This window comes from Globicephala melas, chromosome 3, assembly GCF_963455315.2.
Source record: "Globicephala melas chromosome 3, mGloMel1.2, whole genome shotgun sequence".
Taxonomy (NCBI): domain Eukaryota; kingdom Metazoa; phylum Chordata; class Mammalia; order Artiodactyla; family Delphinidae; genus Globicephala; species Globicephala melas.
The window spans coordinates 36,978,266-37,002,898 of record NC_083316.1 but is presented as its reverse complement, the minus strand read 5'-3'; positions in this window follow the sequence as shown (position 1 = coordinate 37,002,898).

Genomic DNA, 24,633 nt, shown 5'->3' with positions numbered 1-24,633 from the left:
CATAAAAAAAAAACCAATTAAAAAATAGGCAGAGGATCTTAATAGACTTTTTTTTCAAAGGAGACATACAAATAACCAACAGGCACACGAAAAGATGCTCAACAGGGAAATACAAATTAAAACCACAATGAGGTATCACCTCATACCTGTCAGAATGGCTATTATCAAAAAGACGACAAATAACAAGTGTTGACAAGGATGTGGAAAAAAGGAAACCCTAGTACGCTGTTGGTGGGAATGTAAACTGATACAGCCACTATGGGAAACAGTATGGAAGTTCCTCAAAAAATTAAAAATAAAACTACTATATGATCCAGTAATTCTACTTCTGGGTATGTACCCAAAGAAGACAAAAGCACTAAATCAAAAAGAGATATTCACCCCTATATCTATCAGTGGCTAGTGTAAATAATGCTGCAATAAATATAGAGTGGATAAACAAATAATGGATAAATATGCTGTGGTATATCTATACAATGGAATATTACTCAGCCATAAAAAAGAATGAAATCTTGTCATTTGCAACAACATGGATAAACATAGTGGGTATTATGCTAAGTGAAATAAGTCAGAGAAAGACAATGCTAAGTGAAATAAGTCAGAGAAAGACAAACACCATATGATTTCACTTATATGTGGAATCTAAACAAAACAAATGAACAAACATAACAAAACAGAGATAGACTCATAGATATAGAGAATGAATACGTGGTTGTCAGAGGGGAAGGGGGTGAGTGAATGTGTATAGGAGATTCCATTTCCAAAAATAAATGAATCACAGGGATGAAATACAGCTTAGGGAATATAGTCAATTATATTGTAATATCTTTGGTGACAGATGGTAACTAGACATATCATGGTGATCATTTTGTAATATATAGAAATATCAAATATGCACCTGGAACTAACAGAGTATTGTAGGTCAATTATACATAAATTAAAAAAATATATATATGTAGACACTGGGAAGAAATGCATCAAAATACTAATGATGGTTATCTCTTCAGGGTGGGGATTATGGGTGATATTTAATTTTTACTTTATGCTTTATGTATTTCTAGTTGTCTGCAATGAACATGCATTGCTTGTAAAATTAGAAAGAAAACAATATTATTTTAAAAAGCATAGAACTTGCTCATTTTATCATCTTTAGTCTTCCCATTTGTGTAACCATTGGGAAAAAAAGTCAAAAGTAGTTTTTCTGAACATTTAGAAGTAATCAGCTATAGATATAAGGCTTGTAAGAACATAATAAAATTCACAAAATAATATTTCAATGATCCCCTGAAGCTGCTTTTCACTTCCATTGCCTACAAAAATCAAAGAAAATTGTTCGTTCCTAAAAGGGAACACCCCAATAACAGTGGGATTGTGTCAGTTTAATGTGCCAATGTGAATTGATTCTGCTTTTTATTTTACTTTTGTTTTAGAAAGTGAAATTTCTGGTGCATTCAATAATCCCTCATCTCACTTTTTTCAGATTTTATTGTTGAAAGGAAGATATCTATTTCAACCTGAGGATATAAGTCATTTTCAGTTTAGGACTAAAGCATATTTGGGTGAATGATTGACGAACCAGGAGTGATTTACATTAAGAATTGATGAAATACATGGGAAAAAATCTCAGCCTATGTAGAGAGAAGGAAAATGCATCAGCAATTTCCTTTGACAAGAGTATCAAGTCTATCTCTTTACAGGGCAACTAGGCTCTCTCAATCTAAGCCCAGTGGCCCCCTACTCACTGCCTCACATTCCAAGATGTCTTAGCTTAGGCTGCCATAACAAAATACCTCTGATTGGTGGCTTAAAACAACATAAATTTATTTTTCACAATTCTGGAGACTGAAAAGTCCAAAATCAGGGTCCAGTAGGGTTTAATTCTGGTGAGAGCTCTCCTCCTGGCTTACAGAAGATTATCATCTTGCTGTGTCCTCACAAGGTAGAAAGAGCAAGCAAGTTCTCTTCTTATAAGGCACTAATTCCATCATGAGGGCCCCACCTTTATGACCTCATCTAAACCTGATTTTATCACAGAACCTGAGGGTTATTGGTACTATTGTCATGTCACAGTGAAGAGAATCAGATATGGCTCTTAGAACTCTACACCAAACTTGTTAACTGTGGCCCTTGCAGCTAGCCCCAGCCTGTTCAGCAAAGGAGATGACATATGTGATCCTTTGGAAACACTTTGCAGCCTGCAGGTTAAAAATAATTTTTTCATTTTTTTTTCTTCTGCTTTCATCAAACACACACACACACACACACACACACACACACACACGTGCACAAACTGACTCACGCAAACCATTTCAATTTTCTGCAGTTTGTTTAGAAACACTGATGTTCTAATCCCTTCCTGTGCACTTTGCCTCCCAAACACTTCCCTTTCATCACAAAAGTAACACATGTTTTATTTGTGGTGTTTTTATACAATTAACATTTTACTTTTTGATTTGATTTCTAAAGCTTCATAATGTTTAGTTGCTTAAACGAAGGATCAGGATTGGAGCTTAAAAATAGAAAGTTTGAGGCATAAAACTCGAAACCAGACCCAAGATGCAAGAGGATGGGACTTCAGAAACCTGAAATCAGCAAGGATTATAATAGACATGGTGATGACCAGTGTTGGCCATGAGGTATTGACCCCCAGGTCTGATTATTTAGGACGTATTTCTCTCCAGGTAGACTGCATGTATAAAAACCTTATGTTGAAAATAAAATTGGAGATTAAACCTAGAGTCAGTGATATCTTCTATGCTCCCTATAATGTTAAAAGCACTTAAAATTTTTTGGTCAGTATTGAAATAAGCCTGATTTCTCCCAGTCTTGGACCTATGAGCTCAGTTTTAGTTCTGGGGGGCAGGGAGGGCTGAAGTTGACACTTTTTTCAGTAACGTCTCAGTTTCATAGCATGTGTAACAGCTGGCACAATTTGGAGGGAAGTTCACTGTCCTCATTTACGGGAACATGTTAGAGGAGAGAACTGACATAGTTGCCTAGGATGCCAAGTTGTCCCAGCCCATATCTGGACCAGAGGAGGGGGAAAGGCAATAGTGAGCTAGCAGCTTGGGTGGGAATATGTGACCCCGCAATCATACAGGAGATATCACTGGACTGATGTATAGCACAAGTGGACAAAATGGAAATCAAGAAGAGAGTTCCCACGTTGACAAGAAATGTCTCCAAAAATTTAGAATCATTAAGGGTGTTAGTGGAACTAAAGCCAGACAAACACTGCCCTTTGATATTCCTATAAACCCTCTTCATGTCTGTTATGTGCAGTCTGTGAAACACAGGTTACATAGGTTTTCGTTGATGATAAAACTTACCCTGACACTTCTATCTTTCCTTACAGCATACTTCTTTTTTGATTGGCTCCTCTCTTTTACTAAACTGTCTTCAGTTTGATTCTCAAAATAATGAAACTAACAAATAAAGATTTCTCATTTGCCCCTGCCTCTCAGCCTCCCAAACCCAACACAAATCCATGAAACTGTTCTCTGTGATAGTCCCTGGATGTATTTTTTATATTTCCTATCTTAGAATGTGGGTCATTCTCTTTTTCTCTCCGTTCTTGGATTCAGTACTCTCTCTACTTTCTCACAACCTTCATTTCAGCCCTGCATCCCTACCCGATGCCTGGTAGACCATTATTTCAAACACTTTCTTAACTGAACTATGTGACTATATATGACTATCCCCATAACTATCTTACTGTATGTCATCCTTTAACTTCTACCAGACATTTCCGTGAAACAAAACATTGATCACATTTCTTCTGAAGAAAGACTAATAGAGGTAACTCACAGCTTGTGCAATCAAATTGAAATCCCAGACTTCCAGGGCTATTAAAAATCTGGCCCTTCTTCACCTGGCCCCATAAAGCTCCAGCAATTTTTCAAGACTGAAGTTCAGTCAAGAGACCATACTCCTTTCTCATTCTATGTCCTGGGTTTATATTTCCTCCTACACTAGAGCTCTGAATGCTTCTTTACCCTTAACAGTACACATTCTACTCTTCTTTTAAAGATCCTCTTTTCTGGGTGTTATTCATTATTCCTCCAGGCCTCCAGGCCTGTTTCTGTACATATTTAATCCTGCTTCAACAAAACAAAGGCCAATTACATATTTACATATATTTCCCTAACTATTTCACACTCAATCAACAAATATTTAATGAATACCAACTATGTCCCAGGAACCATTCTAGACAATGAAGATACAAAAATGAATAAAACCTAATCCTGCCCATAATCCGATAAGGGAGCCAGATTTACAGATGAATCACTAAAATTCGTAACTTATGTGTTCATATTGCTGTCTACTAGAAAGTACATTTCTTTAGGGGGGAAACCTTATCTCCTTTATATCCCTTTAAATTCCATCTAAGCAACTATCACAATGCTGAAGAATTGCTAAATGCTAAATAAAAGGTATGGAGCAAATTATTAAGATGATGAGGTCAAAGTATGGCTCTTAATTTATGATAGGTTTAACATAAATTGTTTTCTAAAACTAAAGGATACTAAAGCAATGTGGTTTTGAGATATAAAATAGCAATCGTCTGATCTCAGGTCAGCAGAAGTAGCACTCAATGAATGTGCTTCAGCCCCATTTCGCAGATGGTGGCAAGCATTGTTCCTCCCAAGATCGCCAGAGATTCAGCAGATGGTGATGAAGAGGCAGTGCTTAAAAGGGGAAGAGGCAGCTTTTTTGGTTAATTCCGGTTCCGAATTCATGCTTCTACTGACCTGGTTAAGGTTGTGTATTGTCTCATCACCCTGTATGTGTACCTCACCTTTCAAATGGTAGTACTCTGCCAATTTCTTTTTTTACAAGAAACACTCATACCAGAAATGTGTTTGCGGCAGATTGTACTGGAAGATAAGAGTCCTTGCAGTTATGCATAAAACTTAAATGTGAATATTTGACATATTTAGAGCATCTACCTGTACAGAGGAATCTAGCCCGTCTCCCATTGTACGCTGTCTGATTGACCTGCCTCTGGGACCTAACTCTTTGCACAAAACGGTCATTCAAGGTGTGTTCCCCCACAAAGCCAATTATTTCCTCATTAGAAATACTGGATACGTCATTTTAAAACTGCATTTGTAAAAGTCTGGTTTTGTGAAAATAGCTTTCAAGACTTTTTATAACTACTTTTGCAAAGTTTTGGTGTGTGCAAATATCTGTTGTAATTGGATAAATGCTGAAAATTTATCTAAACAGGGGCTTAAAAAGAATTCATTCAAGCTCTATAAACTTTGTAATTGCCATTGGGATGCAGAGAACAGGATGGCAACTTTCTTACATCAATTTCTGTAAAGGTAGTCATCAAGGGGTGTTAAAAACCAAAGTTTAGGAGGAAAACATCATCTTTAACAAGAAACGTTCCAGTGCAGAGAAACCACTCTGAGATATAAAAAAATCAGTGATAATTTATCATCAACCTCATTATCAACAAATATTCACTAAGCTCATCTATGGTGTGCAAATGCTTTGTACAACATTCTTTAGTTTCTTGGCGGTATACAGTTCTTGAAGACCCTAAAGAGGAGGAAAGATTTATAAATATCTTGGAAACAGAGAGGTTATTATTGATTCAGAAATTTAACATTTAGCATTCTAAGTAGGCCACAACTGTTTCTGGTATATACATTATGCAATGCACATTTTTTAAAAAATGAAAAAAAAACTGTAAAAGACAGCAAGTTGCCTAAAGTTTTCATTTAAATAATGAGCTTTAGGGCTTCCCTGGTGGCGCAGTGGTTGAGAGTCCACCTGCCGATGCAGGGGACGCGGGTTCATGCCCCGGTCTGGGAGGATCCCACATGCCGCGGAGCGGCTGGGCCCGTGAGCCATGGCCGCTGAGCCTGCGCGTCCGGAGCCTGTGCTCCGCAGCGGGAGAGGCCACAACAGTGAGAGGCTCGCATACCGCAAAAATATATATATATAAATATAAATAAATAAATAATAAGCTTTAGGCATACCTGTATGTTGTTTATATTCAACTGTTCAAGACCATTTATATTGTTTATTTGGTTTTGGTTGATGTTGCTTCATATTATTTTATTCTGCAGTGAAAGAAAACCACTTAGGTGGGTTAGATCAGTCAAGTTTACATGTAATTTTGTGTTTTAATAATAAACTCAGAGCAATCTTTGTTAGAGTACCAATCATTGTTAGAGACATTAATTCCTCTTGTGCAAGTATAATGTTCGTACATTGTTTGTACAGTATTCATACAGTGTTTTATCCACGGTAAAATAAGTGGAATCTAGACCTTATGTTATACCTGGATAATGGTAGAGAACAGGTAAGCACGTAGGTCTCAGAATGGAATTTCCTGAGGTGATAGTCATAGAGTAAACTGGGAAGTAGAGAAAGAGAAACTGAATTAATCATGTTCTTAATAAATATTCCCACAATTTTATATCATAAAGAACCAGACCTAGCTTGCAACTGGCTTGAAAAGGTAGTTGAATTAATACTGAAAAAGAAAAATCACTGTATTTGGGATTAGATCTCAGTTCTAGTTTTTGTGTCTATTAATATAGCCAGTATTAGCTTAATTGAATAAATCTCATTTCTTTGATTCTTAGTTCCCTATCCAGAAAATGAGGAGTTAAACTGCATTTTTGTGTGTGACTATGCCTAGGGAGACGGCTCTTTAAAAAGACAAAAATTTATGTGTTATCAGAATCTTTAACTTTTTTTAAAATTTATTTATTTATTTTTGGCTGTGTTGGGTCTTCGTTGCTGCGTGCGGGCTTTCTCTAGTTGTGGTGAGTGGGGGCTACTTTTCATGGTGGTGCATGGGTTTCTCATTGCGGTGGCTTCTCTTGTTGCAGAGCACGGGCTCTAGGTGCACCAGCTTCAGTAGTTGTGGCATGCGGGCTCAGTAGTTGTGGCTCACGGGCTCTAGAATTCAGGCTCAGTAGTTGTGGCACACAGGCTTAGTTGCTCTGCGGCATGTGGGATCTTCCCAGACCAGGGTTCGAACCCATGTCCTCAGCATTGGCAGGAGGATTCTTAACGACTGCACCGCCAGGGAAGTCCCAGGATCTTTAACTCTTAAATGTTATAAATAATTTGGACTTGCTGCCTTCTACATCTTGTTACTCATTTTATTTGCTTTCTTTTGTTTCATCCCTGGACTTCACACTGATACTACTTAAAATTGGATTTTTCTCTTAACCCAGGAAAGTAATGATATCTCTTCTCCCAACCTTTATACTGATAACAATCTAGGCCCTATTATTAGCCATCGCCATTCCCACATCTTTTCCATCCTCCAGTTTACATGTGGGTTTTCAGCTTTACGTGTCTGACTTACCTATTGTCAGCTACGTTGATAGTACCAGGTCCAGACAATATAATCAGTAAGCCTCCTTCTGGTTCTATTTTTCTTCATTTTTTAGGGGTGGAGAGATGTTCTGTAGCCCTAAAGTACCTAATGCAAGGTAAGAATGGAGACGTTAAACACTGAACAGTTCTCATTGACCCTGTACCCATAAATTGGCCCAAACCTCCAATGTTCTAAGACTCTAATGGTCCATAAGGGGTTGCCAAAGATATCCCATTGCATTTCACAAACAGCACTCATCTTGCTTCACCTTGGATTTTTACCATGTGCTCTCTAACTTTTGGATTCTTGCTTTCCTGAACTTAACCAACTTAACCCTCAGTTTTCTCCATGATTTTGAATTGGTCTCTTTTGTTTTATTGTCCCTTAACTCTTCTGTGCCTCTTTCTTTCCGAAATACAAATCCCTACATCAGTGGAGATAATCTTGCATGGATTATTAGGACCTTTTACTATCACACAGACACAAACATATGCTCAAATGACATCATACAATATATATCAGCTGTACTGAGTCTCTACTCCTCAAAAATATGTAGCTATTTCTGAATAAGAGCAAATGGTCAGAGTGTAAAGAAAATCACATGGAAAAATTCTCAACGTCATGAGCCACGTGGGATATAAGAATCAAACCCGGGCTTCCCTGGTGGCGCAGTGGTTGAGAATCTGCCTGCCAATGCAGGGGACACAGGTTCAAGCCCTGGTCTGGGAAGATCCCACATGCCACGGAGCAACTAGGCCCATGAGCCACAACTACTGAGCCTGCGCGTCTGGAGCCTGTGCTCCGCAACAAGAGAGGCCGCGATAGTGAGAGGCCCACGCACCGTGATGAAGAGTGGCTCCCGCTTGCCACAACTGGAGAAAGCCCTCGCACAGAAACGAAGACCCAACACAGTCATAAATAAATAAATAAATAAATAAGTCAAACCCACAGTGTGATACTGCTTCACACACACTCAGATGCCTATAATTAAGACAGAGAGTAACAAGTGTTGATGCGGTTGTGGAGAAATTGGAACATTTGTACACCTGCTGGTGGGGATGGAAAATGGTGCAGCCATTTTAGAAAACAGTCTGGCATTTCCTCGAAAGATTAAACACAGAGTTACCATATAACCCATCAATCACACTCCTAGAGAAATGAAAGTATATGTACACACAAAAACATGTACACATATGTTCGTAACAGCTCAAAAGTGGAAACAACCCAAATGTCCATCAACTGATGAATGAATGGATAAATAAAATGTGACATATCCATACTGTGAGATATTATTTGGTAACAAAAAGAAATGAAGTGCTGATACAGGCTACAGCATGAATGAACCTTGAAAACATATGCTAAGTGAAAAAGCCAGTCCCCAAAGACCACATACTGTGTGATTTCATTGGTATGACATGTCCAGAATAGGCGGATCAAGAGAGAGGGTAGATTAGTGGTTGCCTAGGGTTGGGATGGGGCAAGTTGGGGGGAAATGGAGAGCGACTGCCAATGGGTACTACATTTCCTTATGGAGTGATGCAAACGTCCTAAAATTGATTGTAGTGATGGTTGCAGAACTCTGTAAATATGCTAAATTTTAAAAGAAAAGTACATCAAAAATGAAATTCTAGGATGTATTTGACTTCAGAAGTGTTACTTTCATGAGTTTGCATTGATTAAACTAGTAATTGGAATTGCTATTCTTAAAAGATATCAGTGATGCGTGTTGAATCACTGGAGCTTTTTCGTTATCTTTGCTGTGTAACAAGAGTACATATTTAGTGGCTAAAACAACATGCTCTTACCACCTCACAGTTTCTGGGGATTAAGAGTCTGAGTATGGCTTACTATGTCTTCAGCCTAGGGTCTCAGAGACTTCAATAGAGGTTTTAGCTGCTCTACATTCTCATTTGGGGACTGGGGATGAGTTCACTTCGAAGTTCACTTAGGTTGTCAGACAAATTCATTTCTTTACAGTTATAGGACTGAAAATCTGGCTTTCTGCTGGCTATTGGGCAGGGCCTACCATCAGGTCCTAGAGGTTGCCCCAAATCTCTGGCTACCTGGGCTTCCCAGCACAGCTGCTTACTTCATCAAGCCAGCAAAGAGTCTCGAGAGTGAATCTGCTGACAAGACAATCTTATTTAACCGACCCAGTCCATTACCTTTGCCACATTCTATTGGTTAGAAGCAAGTCACAGGTCCCATCCACACTCAGTAGGAGTGGATAATACAGAGACATGAACACCAAGAAGTGAGAATCATGGAGACTGCCTTACAGTATTTCCACTATATGCAGTTTTTACCTAATTTAATTGAAATATCACAGTATGTTAAATATAGTAATACATAATTGCTGTTCAGACCATGACAACTAAATATAGATAGGTATTATTTATATAAGATACATACATATATATCTCCACAGTCTGTAAAGATATCATCTCCTTGCTCTTCCTGTGCTCCTACATGACTTCCTGGGTGTGCCGAAGCTACAAAGCCCTGACTGTTTTTTTTTTCTGTGCCATTTTTCAAGATGGCTTATGCCACTGGTACCCTTGAGAAGCTGTAACCCTTCCACCTCCTGGAAAACATGCAGACTTGCTTATGGCTGTCAGTAAAAAGCAGTGGAATTCCCAAGGTCAGTGTTCCTCAACTATGACACAGACCCATTGTAAGTACAGCATCCATCCAGGCTTATTGTGTAGCCCCTGGGGGACTTGGCAGCTCGAAGAACTGACATTAATATGGTATCCGGTGCTCATGCTGCTTGCTATGCCAAAAGTAATAAAGCCCTTTGTTTCTGACCCAATAGCTGTGTGTCCTCCAGCAGCATCTATGAAACAGTAACAGGCTAACTTCTTAACTTATAAAATATAAAACCAGATCCTGAGTCCTTCTCAGTTCCTGACACCATCTAACTTTGGAATTTTAGGTTAAAGGACTGCTTTGAATTCCATTCACCCAAGTTTAAAATCACCAAACATCTAGTAACTCTTTCTGCTGCTTACTCTTTTAGTCTATTTTAAAATACTTTGAATTTCACTTGCAGAAACTAAACAAAACCCATGGTAATTTCCAAGATTTAGTAACTCGACCCTTGCACTAAATTTCAAATTGGTTGTACTGTCAGGAAAGTTATAAATATAGTAAAGTTTATGGGATGGAATGGCATTTCTGTTGAGATCTTCAAATTGGGAGGAAGAGTGAATACAAGTCCTTCTTAAGTTACACGGTTCTGATGAGATGCAACAAATTTTCTGAGGCTCTTATTTAGGGCCCACCAGGCAACCTGGGTAACACCTAAAGAAGCCTTCCCATTTGTAAAGTTTTCAAGCTGTAGTGGGTTTTATATTCCCTGTCGTTTGATATCCAAATTTCTGTACATTGCCAGAGCACACAGCCTTCTCAGCACAGACTGTGATATTTAGGTACCTCTCACAGCATCAGTTCTCCCATCCTGTCTCTGTTATTTAAAGCCAATTGTATCGCAATCAATGGTCATAACTGATGGTTGCTGGAAAACAAATGCTAATGCTACTGTTTACATATTAATAACTATAAACAGCATAATAATCAGATTTACTGTATGTGTGCACTTGTGTCAGAAACTAAGATAAGCATTAACATACGTTATCTCATTTCATCTTCAGAAGAATTATCTTAAAAAGGTATTATTATCAGTCTTATTTTATAGTTGTGAAAATTTAGGTTTAGTTATGTAAAGTTACATGCCCAAAATGACACAGCTAAAAAGTGACATAAGTAGCCTTTGAACCCATGTCTATTTGAATCCAGGACCTACCTTGTACTGAATATTTTCCTCTTCAAAGCACTTTGGAGGTGCTTTGGAAGTATATATACATGTAGTACATATACATGTATGTGTGTGTTTATACATATATATTGGTATGTATGCATGTGACTAATAAATGCCTTGTGACTGACAATTTATTAGGCAATACTAAGAATAACTAATCATTAGAAAATATCTTTATTTTTAGCAGTGTTGCTTAATGAAGTATTCCAGATAAAAGACTTTCTCATAATTGAAATGTATCCCTTTAAGCAATAAATGCTTCTTTTTCTCTCCCTCCCTCTCTCTCTCTCTCTTTTTTTTTTTTGAGAGAGAGCAAAACACCACTTTTAACCACTTAGTTCTCTGTAAATTCAATTAATGATATTAAAATGATTTTAATCATGAGTTATAGACATAGACATTATGGGAAAGAATTAATAGATTCCAAGCTCTATGGAATAACTTTCTGTAGGATTACAAAATGCCACACCAGTTACTTTCGCTTTTTAATCATTTCCCCCTTTTCATAAGCTGAAATATTGGAAACACAGCTTGTGCCCTCTCTAAAGGTTTGCAACTTGGCTTTCTGAAAAATATATTTTTGTTGTGTTGGTTGAAGTTTTCATCTCCTTTGTGATTTCTTTAAACTAAAACATATTCATCATCAGAAGAAAAGAATGATACCTGAGCAGACAGAAATCAAGTGACAGTTGACTTCAAGTTCCTTTTTGATATTTGATATAGAACATAATTCAAAGTTTAAACCATATTATAAGGTGCATCTTTGTTAAGATGAGAAGAATGGAAGCCTATATGTCTTGGATTGAGTAGAACAACTTCCTTGTGAAATTTTATGCCAAAAGGCACTGTTTTATGGGTTTAAAACAATGAGGAATCATTATTGGAGGACAAAATGATCATTACACACAGATGCACACACGCGTGTGCATATACACATGTCTATGTATTTATTGACACTTTTAAAGACTGAGGCTAGAATCATATGCACAATATTATTATACTCAATTAAGTTTTTGTTTAAAAACAAAATAATTTTAACAGAAGTACAAATAGATCAAAACCAGTAATAAGTTTTCTTGGTGCAGTTCTCCTTAGTCTTTACATACGAATGTTCTAGATTAATATTATTTTAATAACAAACCAGTCTACTGTGGGAGAATCTAGACCATTAGTATGTTTAAGAACTAATTTCTTAAACTAAGGATAATATGATTTTCAGGAAACTTCAAGACTTGCTAAAATATTTACTAGCATTTTAAAACCATGAGAGGCTATATCCACAAATTATTTTAAAGTAAATCATTTTGTAAGGCAGTAAATGTTTAGCAATAATATGATTATTTTGAGCCATCTAACGCCAGGTTTAACTTGGATACATCAAAAATGATTCAACTACCTGTATACACAGAAGCTACCTTTCAGATTTTTCTTTGAGCCAGAGAGGTGCACGGTTGCTGAGCCCAGAACCTGGCACAGAGCAGCTGCTCAATAACTATTTGTCAAATAAATAGTAAGTTCATTTCATCAGAGTAAAGGATGACCTATTGCAGAATGACTGAGGAGTCTGGCTTCTGGCCAAAAACCTTTGTGTGATTTTTCAGGCCCAATCATAGGCAGTGACAAAGATTCTACCTGGCGGCCTCATGGGGTGAAACCACCCTCTGCAGGACCTGATGTACACACAGCCAGTGCATGGTGGTCTCTGAAGGGAGCTGCAGTCAAGGACTCAGGCCCCCTGGTCAGCCATGCTCTCGTGCATATCCCCAATCCTAGCCCAGGTGTCTCTATTTGAAAGTCACCTTATTGGGAAACTTGAAGTCACTTTTCCTCACTCTGGAGTCAGGTCCATAACACTATAGGAACCTTTTGTTGGTACAGGAAGGAGTCAGTGCTTTCCCTGATTTAGTCTCTTGCTTATGCTATTGCAGCAAGTGATTAAAGGCTTCACTGTTCCTTCCATTTGGCTTGTTACTTTATTTCAGTATGTGAAGTTGGCTACTTCGATACCTGACAGCTCAGCTCTCTCTCCAGCTCAGCTGAGTCCCTGACAGTGAATTGTATGGAACAGTTAATTTGTTCCTGTGGTACTTGACAGTGTCCAGTTTCCTTGGCCTTGACAATGCCTCACCCCGATCGCATCACATCCCCACCATATCCCCAAGTTGCTTCACTTGCAGACACACACTGACTTTTAGAAGAAGCCAGTTTGAATTCAGTGGTGAACATAGAAGGAACTGAAGTGTATAGGACTTGATTTGATCTTTCATGAGATGCCCTCCAGATGCACTGCAGCTAAAGGCACTAGAACAGGGGTCTGCAAACTAAGGTCTAAGGGCCAAGTTTGGCCCAAGACCTGTTTTGGGATGGCCTTCTTTTGCATGACCTGCAATGAGGAATAATTTTTAAAGGTTTGAAAAGATAAACAAAAAAGAATATATGACAACGATCATACGTAGCCCACAAAGCCTAAAACATTTACTGTCTGGCCTTTTACAGAAAATGTTTATGGACCTCTGCACTAGAACATAAGCCCTCTGAGGGCAGGAATTTTGTCTGTTTTGTTTACTATTCTTTCTCAGTAACTAGAAAAATGCCATGGCTAAAATTAATTAAATTATTTTAAGCTTATATACCATCTAATTTGATCTTCTAAACTAAGTTATACATTAAATAATAAAACTATTACAAAACATATTTTAACTTCCTACCTTAACAAATATGCCTATAAAATGACAAAACTGGCAAATATGATAGAAGATGTTCTATTGAGGGACTAAGAATATTTGGGTGAGAAATAAAGAAATACATAATCTATCAATTATTATATATATTTCATAAAATATGTTTTCTTGCTTTCAATTCAACAAAATCTTTAAGTTGTTATAATCAAATTTTTTCATAATTTGTGCTCTACAAATCCTAACTCAAAGAATTAAAAAATACAGTTATTTTAAAAGTGTACAAAATGTAAATATATATGCATCAAAATATATGCATTAAAGGATGGAGAATCAAAAATAAAATAACTTTGTTTTAAATTATTTTTAAATATTCAAAAACATCTAATAAGAATAAAGACAGAGGGAAACATATAATATTAAATATCAAATTTTTAAGTTAGAATTATTTAAATAAAACTGAAATCATTACTCAATTGAAGTAGTTATTAGTAGTTATTAGTTGTGTCCATCCAGTTGCCTTGCCAAACTAAAGGTCTACATACCCACTCTTTCAAAAATGATGAGTTGTTTAATATTTCACAATTTCCCTCAACCACCAAATGCAACTGTTGCAAATACCTTGCTAATTCACGAATTTGTACTTCTGAAAACGGGAATTGATCCAGGAAAAGAAACGAAAGGGAAGCTCAGCGTTATTGGAAAGTGATCCTTTTCGTGTGAGAAAACTTTGCTCTCCTGTTGATGAGAGCTTCCAACACAATCTTCCCAATACTTTGAAGCTGTGTTCAGCTGGGAAATGGGCAATGGAAAACCCTCAAATCCTGGAGTTGGACATGGTCCCCTTTTCTTAGGAGGACACAGAGCAAGAAATTTTGAGAAGTGTTTCCTTGTGGTCTGAAAGCTGTCACAGGAGCGCTGAAGGGCACTGAGCTAGTGCCCATATGCCTATGCGTACTCTAATAAATTCACTTTATTCTCATTTGTTAGATTTAGGACCTTCTATCATGCAGGACACAGAAAAGGGGCCTCTTTGCCAGGTCTAAGGGTGGTACTTCTTCCAATAAGGGAATGAAGTCAGTACTATCACTATCTTCATTTGAGATTACGAGGAAAGGGGCACATAATGGCTTGATTTACACAAAGATGGCCTGGTAGTAAGTGGTAGAGGCAGATCCAACCCAGTAAAGTTAAATTCAGAACACAAGACTTAAAAACTACACAGAATAATGCCATGAATCTTTTAGGATTACTAAGGACTAAATTATTTGCTGCTTTCCACCCTCTCTGTATAGACCTCAGAGCCCATCCATCTTCAGTTGTATCCTTCTCTACTGTTACAAAGTTGCTGGATGTCCTGTTGCTTTTTCTAACCTACTGCAGCACCTTTGCTCTGAACTGCTTCTATATTTATTATCATATTTTTGCTTTCTTTTTTCCTTCTTTCCCTTCTCTTCCCTGTGATTACATTTGTCTGTCTTCAGTCAGTCCCTCTAATTATCCTGTTTGAGATTATGCAATGCCAAATAAAAAATATCTTTCATCTGTCTCTAATTGTTCTTCAGGAAGACTGAGATTTTACATCACAAACTGAATCATATAAACTGAAACAGGTAAACTATAGAAATCATGATATTCCTTGGCAAGTTATTTTTTAGTTGTATTATTCTGTCTTGCCACGTTTTAATTGTTCATGGAAAACAGGAAGACTTAAATGTGCAGCATGTGATTAAACTTTGTAGTCACTATGGATTCCAGTGGAATTCTCCACAGTGACAAAGCTACTTGTCCAGCTATTCAGGCTTCATTTTTGCATGTGATAAAGTATTGTTATGATCATGTTACCCTGATAAGAAAAAAGCAAGTCATACTATGCAGATTTGTGTGGGAAGTGACTTTTCACTCAAAGTGCACTACAGCCAAGAAATAAATTTGTGTTGTGAGATCTGGCTGCAACATAACTTTAATCCTTAACTATTAAATTTTTGTTCCCCTGTAAAATAAAGCAATTGAGCTAATATTAATTACTTCCGTTTATCTCAATGTCTTAAGAGAAAAGGAGCCTATGAGAAGTATATTCATAATTCCCATGCAACAGTTTGAACGGACAGGGGTCAATAGGGTGCTTCTTCCACTCTTAGGTATTGAAACAAGATGGAAGAAGCACTAAAAGACAATGAATACCGTACCATGGTTTGGGACAGATACTGTGTATAACTTCCCTATTTACTTAGTGCTTTGAGATGGAGTTCAATCCTAATGACTTTCCTGTGTGAAAAGCACCAAATGGGGACCAATGAAAGTGAGCCATGGCCCCAAAGTGGATTATTGAAATGACGCTCTTCGTCATCTACATGCATCTCAAGGGAGTTTCTTAGACTTTTCTACTTGGGGACCATGGATGGGAGAATGCTAAGGGTGAGGAGAGTGGACAGGCATTTGGTATTACTTTTATTTTTTAAAATATTTTACTTTTTGGGCTTTCCTGGTGGCGCAGTGGTTGAGAGTCTGTCTGCAGATGCAGGGGACGCAGGTTCGTGCCCCGGTCCGGGAAGATCCCACATGCCGCAGAGCGGCTGGGCCCGTGAGCCATGGCCGCTGAGGCTGTGCGTCCGGAGCCTGTGCTCCGCAACGGGAGAGGCCACAACAGTGAGAGGCCCGCGTACCGCAAAAAAAAAAAAAAATTTTACTTTTTTCCCCAAGTTTTATTGAGAGATAACTGACTTACACCACTGTATAAGTTTAAGGCATACAGAATGATGGTTTGATTTATAGATATTGTGAGACAATTACCACAATAGTCTCAGCTAACGTCAACCTCCACATATAGATACAATAAAAATAAGACAAATAAAAAAAGAGAAAAATTTTCTCCCTTTGATGAGAACTCTTAAGATTTACTTTCTTAAAAACTTTCCTATATATCATACAGCAGTGGTAGCTATAGTCACCATGTGGTACATTACACCCCTGGTACTTATCTATCTTACAGCTGAAAGTTTGTACTTTTTGACCACCTTCCTCCAAATCCCTGTCCTCCCACCCTCTGCCTCTGGTAACCACAAGTCTGATCTGTTATACCCATAAAATATAAATGGGTATGTCTTCACACACACACACACACACACACACACACACACACGCATGCACAGGCACACACACACACACACACACACACACACACGCACATTCTTAAGGTGATTGATTCTGAAAACCATGTGGATGAGCTAAGAAGTAACTTCAATGAGATCATTTCCTCCCCTCAAATTTCTTTAGCTAATATTATTATTGAACAACTGTATTATCATTAGGACATGAAAATCCATAGAATTACCCTTTGGTTTTCAGGAATTCAGAATTCTAGCCACACCCTGTATCTAAACAGTACCTCAAATCTCAAATGTTTCTATGGCATTTTTAAAGAGTCTTCAGCACCAAAGATTTACTCCCTCTTCAGTAGGTACCAACAACAAGACGATAAGGACCCCCAAACTAAGTGTTGAATTCCATTTACCTTGACTGGGCAGGACAAGAGCAGAAGAAATGTGCTTTCATCGGCTGGCAATAGCTGTAAACAATAGTAAAGATAGCTATTAAATACTGAGCGCATACTGCTGAATGTTTTACATAATATCTCATTTAAGTTCCCAGCAAACATTGCAGTGGTTAAAGGAGACTCCAGAGATAGACTAACCAGATTTGAATTCTGGTTTCACCATATCATGAACTGTGTGGCATTGAGCAAGTTACTTAACTTTCTGTGACTCAGTTTTCTCTTCTGCAAAATGCTGATGTACTAATAGTATCTACCGCACAGGGTTATTATGAGGATTCCTGGATTTGTATTTGCAAAATGCACAGAGCTCTACCTGGCATATAGTAGTACATACGGCATAAAACCCTAGAGGGCTGGCAATGCTTTCCGCATTTCAGATGAAGAAACTGAATCTTAGAGAGGCTCACCAACTTTCTTAGATTACATAATTTGTAAGGGCCTGGATTTGGTAACAGCACTGGAAATGAAGAAGAGAATTCTGTGACAGATGTTGCCAAGTCAGCCTTATTATTTATAACTGTTATTATTAGATTTTACAGAACTTAGCAACTGTTTAAACTTAGGGAGTAAAACACTTCTGATTATTTCTATACTCGACAAGAATGCTAAAAACACAAACTCCATCTGTTATTTTTGGTTGAACCAAAATGACATGCTTCTGGCCACTTTCACAACAGCTTTTAGAACCAAACAGCCTTGAAAAGCTTAGATTCATTTAAGTCATTGTACCTCCAACTTGAACATAAATCTGTTTTTCATTCAGTTCTTTTTTAGGACATGCAACACAATTAAGAAGCATAACTATAAACATAAAGTTATTTATAAAGATCAATGTGTTCTGCCCCACATCATTTGCAGGGAAAATTGTGTGTGAATTTTCCCCCCAGAAATCTGTACAATCACACTTAAAGCAAACAGTCTTAAAAGTGAATGCTTCTGTGGGGTTAAAAAGCAGTTCAGAGGGGACTTCCCAGCAGTGTTTTGCAATTTGGGGAGGAGTGAATATCTTTTTATAAAATCACTCAGTGAGTCCTTTTGTAAGCCTACACATTTTATTCTGTTGAGGCTTGGTATTTAAGAAAAACATGGTGTGTTGAAGAGTTTGCCTGCTTTGGTTTACTCCTCATTTACGTGGTGTGGAATCTTAATTAATTCAAAGCCATTTAATAATAAGGCTACTGTTGTGTAGAAGAAGCTAGGCATTATGGTAGTAACTAAATGCCTTGAGCGTCAAGAATATTTCAAGTTTCTGGAGAGAGCCAAGGCATCACGAGGGCCTCATTCTGCCTTTGCTTTTAGCCCACAAGCCCCTCTGATTTTAATGGCTCCCAAACACAGCCATCCAAGATTTTGTCCCATGTAGGGGAGGGATAACTGAGTACGTTTTTGATTGGTCTCTGTGTGTTGTGTACGAGAAGGAGGGGGAGGAAGATGATGACTCGCACTGAGTATGACCAACTGGGGCCCCAATTATATGCAGTTTTGTATTTCTTGGAAAACATTTCTTAAGCTCACTCAGGTGGTCTGATTTATCAAACAGCTTTGTCTTCTACTGCTGAGTAATCCTACTATAAATGGGAAAGGCACCCAGTAAAATACAGAGTGACTTAAACAAAAAGTGTGACCCTCATAAGTTCCAGAACTCTCAGAAGGTTCTTTTTTTTTGCTTCAAATGCTCAGTTACTTTGTTCAATGGGTCTAAACAAGCCCTAGGCAGGGAAGTGAGAGCTAGAATACAAGGCCCCGCATAAATATTAAAGGAAACATGGAGACATCTCTGCTAATTGAATCTTTGAATCTCCTCTAATTGACATATCCTCTAATTGAAAAGGAAACTTCCCTAAGGATTGATCCAAGGTAACCATTTCCATGGGAAATTTCCAAAACATGGCATTTGAGCATAGAAATGATAAAACAGTAAAATACTAGAAATAGTATCAATGGTAAATTGGTATGCCATTTTCATTACTTTTTTGGATTGTAAAGAAATATATATTAATTGTAAAATAAATCTGGGAATTAGAGAACACCATTAAGAGGAAAATAAAAATCCAATTCCCTAGAGATAATGTATTGTCCTATTACAAATATAATATACACTTTAATATAAAATAACTTTGAAGCTACAGAAAATAGAATGAAAAAAGTTATTCATGATCCTTACAGATTAAAGGCAACTACAGTTAGTCTTGACTGGTTAGGTGATGTGATTAATTTTGTTACATCAAGGACGTTGAAAACTTAATAGTTAATTTTCATAAAATCAACTTAAAATCTTGGATTTTAATTAAGCTCAGCCTAATTAATACCAAGGTAAGATATAGCCGATCATGCAATCATTTCACATTTTAAATACATGTATATATTGCTAATATTCAAGAGTCTCATATGAATCAGTCTCCTTATGGAGTCAAATGTGAGAAGCACAGCTCAGTGCCATAAATAAATTGAAAAAAATTTATCCTATAGACTCCTCCACACCCAGCTGAAACCCCACACTAATACTTTCAAGAGTCCCTTTATTCACTGTCTAATTCTTCATACCCAGCAGCAGTTGATCAGAAACCTCCTGCAATTGAAACAGCAAAATTTCCTTTCCACATTTCAGGCTCTTAATATGCAATTTCAATTTAGAAGCTCTGGACAGTTGCACTCCCAGCTTCAGTCCAATGCCTTCTACCTCTTTAGCCAACTGTTTTCCTAAACACCAGAGAATCACGAAGATCAACTCTCCTTCCTCAGAATGTGGGAAAGGAGAGAAATTCTGTTGCAAATAACTATTTGTATGTGTGTAGGAGATGGAGAAAGAAAAACAGTGAACACTTTCCTGGTTGTTTATTTTTCACCTGTCATATGAACAAAATATGGAGTTTTGTTGGATTCTATTTGCACTGTCCGGTTTGAACTATAAAGTTGAGGCATATTTTTCTTTATGGCCTAGGTATTATTGAATATCCAATGAGCCACATTAAAACATTGTAAAATAGTTGAATTTAGATGTGTGTGTGTGGGGGGGGTTTGGGTAAATGTGTCACTGTACATGCAAATAAATAATTACCAATATGAGGTTAAAGAAGGGAGCTTTGGAACCTAAATAAAAAAATAAATTCACCAATGTTCAGCATATTGCTGAACATGATATTTCATTTTGCTCATGATATTTCCTTTTGTATTATGAGAAACCTGTTTGTAGTCAGGGAAATCTTTTCATGAGAAAGTGGGTTATAAATACTCTGCAAATTAGACTTATTACAATCTTGAAGAATAAAAGATGAAGCCAAAATAAAATAAGAAAAGGGAACATAGCAATTTTAAAAATGAAGACCTCACACATATACCAAAAAAACCCCCAACAAAGTTGGAAAATTACTGGAATTTTATGTCTTTCTATTATCACCTTACATGGAATGAAGACCATAAATGATAAAATTTGAATTAATTGTCAACTAGCTGGACTAAATGCATGTTTAAACAGATATTATTTTAATTTAATTATGTTTTTATATCAATTCTCTTTCATGGGTATTAGGGTGATTCCTTTCTGAATAACAAAATTTTGAGTGGGGAAAAAATAGACAAAATTTCGGTATATAAGGAAAATTAAATTTTTTTGTTTTTACATATGCCACAGAACTACCAAAATTATAAAGTTAATTGATTTATTTTAGACTAAAATGGATATTTCTCTTCTGAAACACACTAGATTATCTTATTTGACCACCTACAGTTCTCCTCAAATTTAATATGCCTGGGTCACCTAAGAGTCTTACTGAAATGTAGATTCTTCCTCACTAGGTACAGGGTAAACTGAGATTCTGCCTTTCTTTTTTTTTTTTTAACATCTTTATTGGAGTGTAATTGCTTTACAATGGTGTGTTAGTTTCTGCTTTATAACAAAGTGAATCAGTTATACATATACATATGTTCCCATATCTCTTCTTTCTTGCTCTCCCTCCCTCTCACCCTCCCTATCCCACCTCTCTAAGGTGGTCACAAAGCACCGAGCTGATCTCCCTGTGCTGTGCGGCTGCTCCCCACTAGCTATCTACCTTACGTTTGGTAGTGTATATATGCCAGTGGTGTTTTATGCAAGAAGAAATCTACCCTTCAATTTATAAGAATTGTTTTTTCTCTCCTAAAACCTACCTCTTGCAAAAGCCCTTTCCTGATTAGGTTAAAGAAAATTAAATTCCAAAAGCCATCAAACTGCAAGAAAAATCAAGGAGTACTTTTGGTTGCTAATAAGCATCTAAACTCCAAGAGGTAATATTAAAAACAAACAAAACAACCAAACCATAGTGCATAAACGTGCTCATGTTGCCAGATAACTTTTATCTTTAAAGTTCTCTCTTTGAAAAATATAACCAGAATTCTGACCTCTGAAAATATATTCAGCAAAGGTATATGATCTTACTATAATTTTCAAATTATAAACAGTTTTCAACACAGTCAATTTGATTTTGTTTTTTTCAAGGGATGTGAACAAAAGGGCATCTCAAAGCTTTACGGTTATCTTAAAAAAGCAAAGTTAAATATGCATGCATTATTTGTGTTAGAAAAAAATCCAAAATGGAGTCAAGATCAGCTTAGGCTTATCCTTTCACAAATTTTTATTAACGTTTTTATTTTTTAAAGATTTATCACCTCCTAACACAAAGGGGGAAACAGCTATATATTCAATTACAAGTGCAGAAACATATAATACCATTCAATCTTGAAAATGTAACAGCCATGAGAGCATCCAAGATTAGTGCTTTCTGAATGGCTTCTGAGAATTTCTTCATTTAACACATACAATTGTCCATGATCTCTTCTGACTTGGACCCAGAATTTTTACCAGTGTCAGTTTTAAATAAACACATAATCCATTCAGATTCTGTTTCAGAATATTGATATGTCATCACCTCAGTCAAGTTGTTTTGTACTAATCATGAACAATTCTGCACATTGGCCAAATCTTAGAGGACAGAGTGGAGCTAGTAATATTTTTATTTGGTAGACTGAGATACATATAAAATTTATAAATGGATGCACTTGTCCTGGTTTAGTATTTAGGATGCATGCTTTTTGCAATTTATCACAACTGATGTGAGTTAAAATGCCTACTTTGCACAGTATTCAATTCTTAAAAGCTGAAGACATAAGAAACAATTTTTAGATGGGTAAAAATATCTTCAGTTTGAAGACTGTTGCTTTAATGTGCAATGCTACTGCCATTAGATTCCTGTGCATCCAATAAATCTATATTATGAAAGTATATTTATAATGTAGAAAGACCTTAATGAAATATTTATAAGTGAAAAATTCCTCAAAACATACATTTATTGAATGCTGTTGATATATTGTGTCTATATTTTTATAAAGAGAATTATAGAGATATACACACAAACATGGAATCAAATATCTGTTAAGTTACACATCAAAATTGTAATAGTGGTTTATTCTTAGGTTGTGGAATTATGGTTAACTGGCTTCATTTCTCCATATGCTTTTTGAAGTTTCAGGTATTAAGCATGATCTACTTTCTAACTGGAAAATGTTTTATATGTGCGTGTGTGTATGTGTGTAACTTTTTTCTTCAAAGAAATTCTCTGAAATCCACCTCCCTATAGAGATTTTGCAGCAAACAAACATTTAGCCATAAATAATAACATTAACAGCCTCATTTTGTATTGTATTGATAATACAAACATTTCTGCTAAAGGGTGAACACCATTCTTTGATTCTAGTTAATACAAATGTTTGATTTCAAGCTTCCCAAAGACATCAAAGTTCAGAGAGAAAGGACCTTATTCTACAATTAAGGTTTTCTAGGACAATAAAATTGCCATGGATAAACCAATTTGCCTATTAAATGCTTAAAGATGATTTAATGTCAGCCATAACTCATGCAAAGCATTGCTGAGAGAGGAGGTTTATTCCATAATGGCTGAGATGAATGAGTTTTCCTATTGGCTTATTTCTTCAAGGAAAACAAAATACCATTGAGAGAATGTATAAGGCAATTTAACAATTGACAGTTGGAAAATTAGGCAATTTAACAGTATGAATCACTGACTACCCCTTCTGGAGAACAATTTATCCTGCCCTATTTTGTGAAATACTGAGAGCTAGTTTAGGTTGCAAATTTGGTGATAATCATGATAAACTCTAGTAGTCAATTCAATTCAGCAAATACTCATGAACAACTACTTTGTTTTGCTAGGCTGTGAGCCTAGCCTCTGGAGCCAGCTCTGGAGACAGAATTCTCAAGTAAAATCTGGATCTAGCATTTCCTAACTCTGAGACATTGGACAAAGTTATACAACCTCTCTCTGCCTCTGTTTCCTCAGGTGTAAAAGGAGATTATAACTATCTCATAGGGTTAAATAGGCTAGATGCATGAGGGTCCAATCACATCTCACCAAGCAAAATCAGAAAATGTCACCTTCTCAGATGCAAACAGTGTGTCTTGGGCATCACCCACATGAGAAGGTGATTAATAGATAAGCTTATGGAGTCTCTCAAGTTAGTCCCAAATTATTTTTTTGTAAAAAGCTCCCGTATTTAATCAAGGAAGCTAGAGTGTTTATCAATTGTATTATAATATGCTTGAATCTTTGATAAAGATAATTACAGAATAAAAATTGTATCTGTAAACTGAAATGGACCAGTATTAAACTGAAAGGGTACAGACAAGAAATAATTTTATTTTTCTTCCATTATTACCTTCAAACATTTGCAGTTAAATCTTTCTTCACTGTCCTTTAAAGATTTATTGAGTAAATTCTATAATTCTCTGCCAGTTTTAGATTTTAAATTCCAATCCACTCTAATCCAATTTAAAACGTCAAGCTCGTATGCAATTTATGGCTCAGATTTGGAAGAGGCATGGTCAGCTCTCCCATATCCCCCTTCCTTCCCTTTTCTGGGTCCATTTCCTCCAGAATTTTAAAGACCACGATTAGTGTTTAGAGCAAAGGGGCAAAGAGGCAAAGACTTTTTACTTAACTGGGCTAATGTAGTTCTTGTCTGCCTTTTGTGGCTTCTCTGGCTGACATCAACCTACTGTGCCATTGAGGGGCAGTAATGCCAGCGACCCCCTCGTGGAGCACTCCTATTGGGGGTGGGGGGCAGTCAGGTGGTTCAACTTTCCAATTTTTGCAGTGCCGACTTGACCTTCAGCCTTAATACACTGCAGATGTCCCAGTGTTTGACTACAGCTTCTCTCTCTACTCCCTTATCTCCCTCT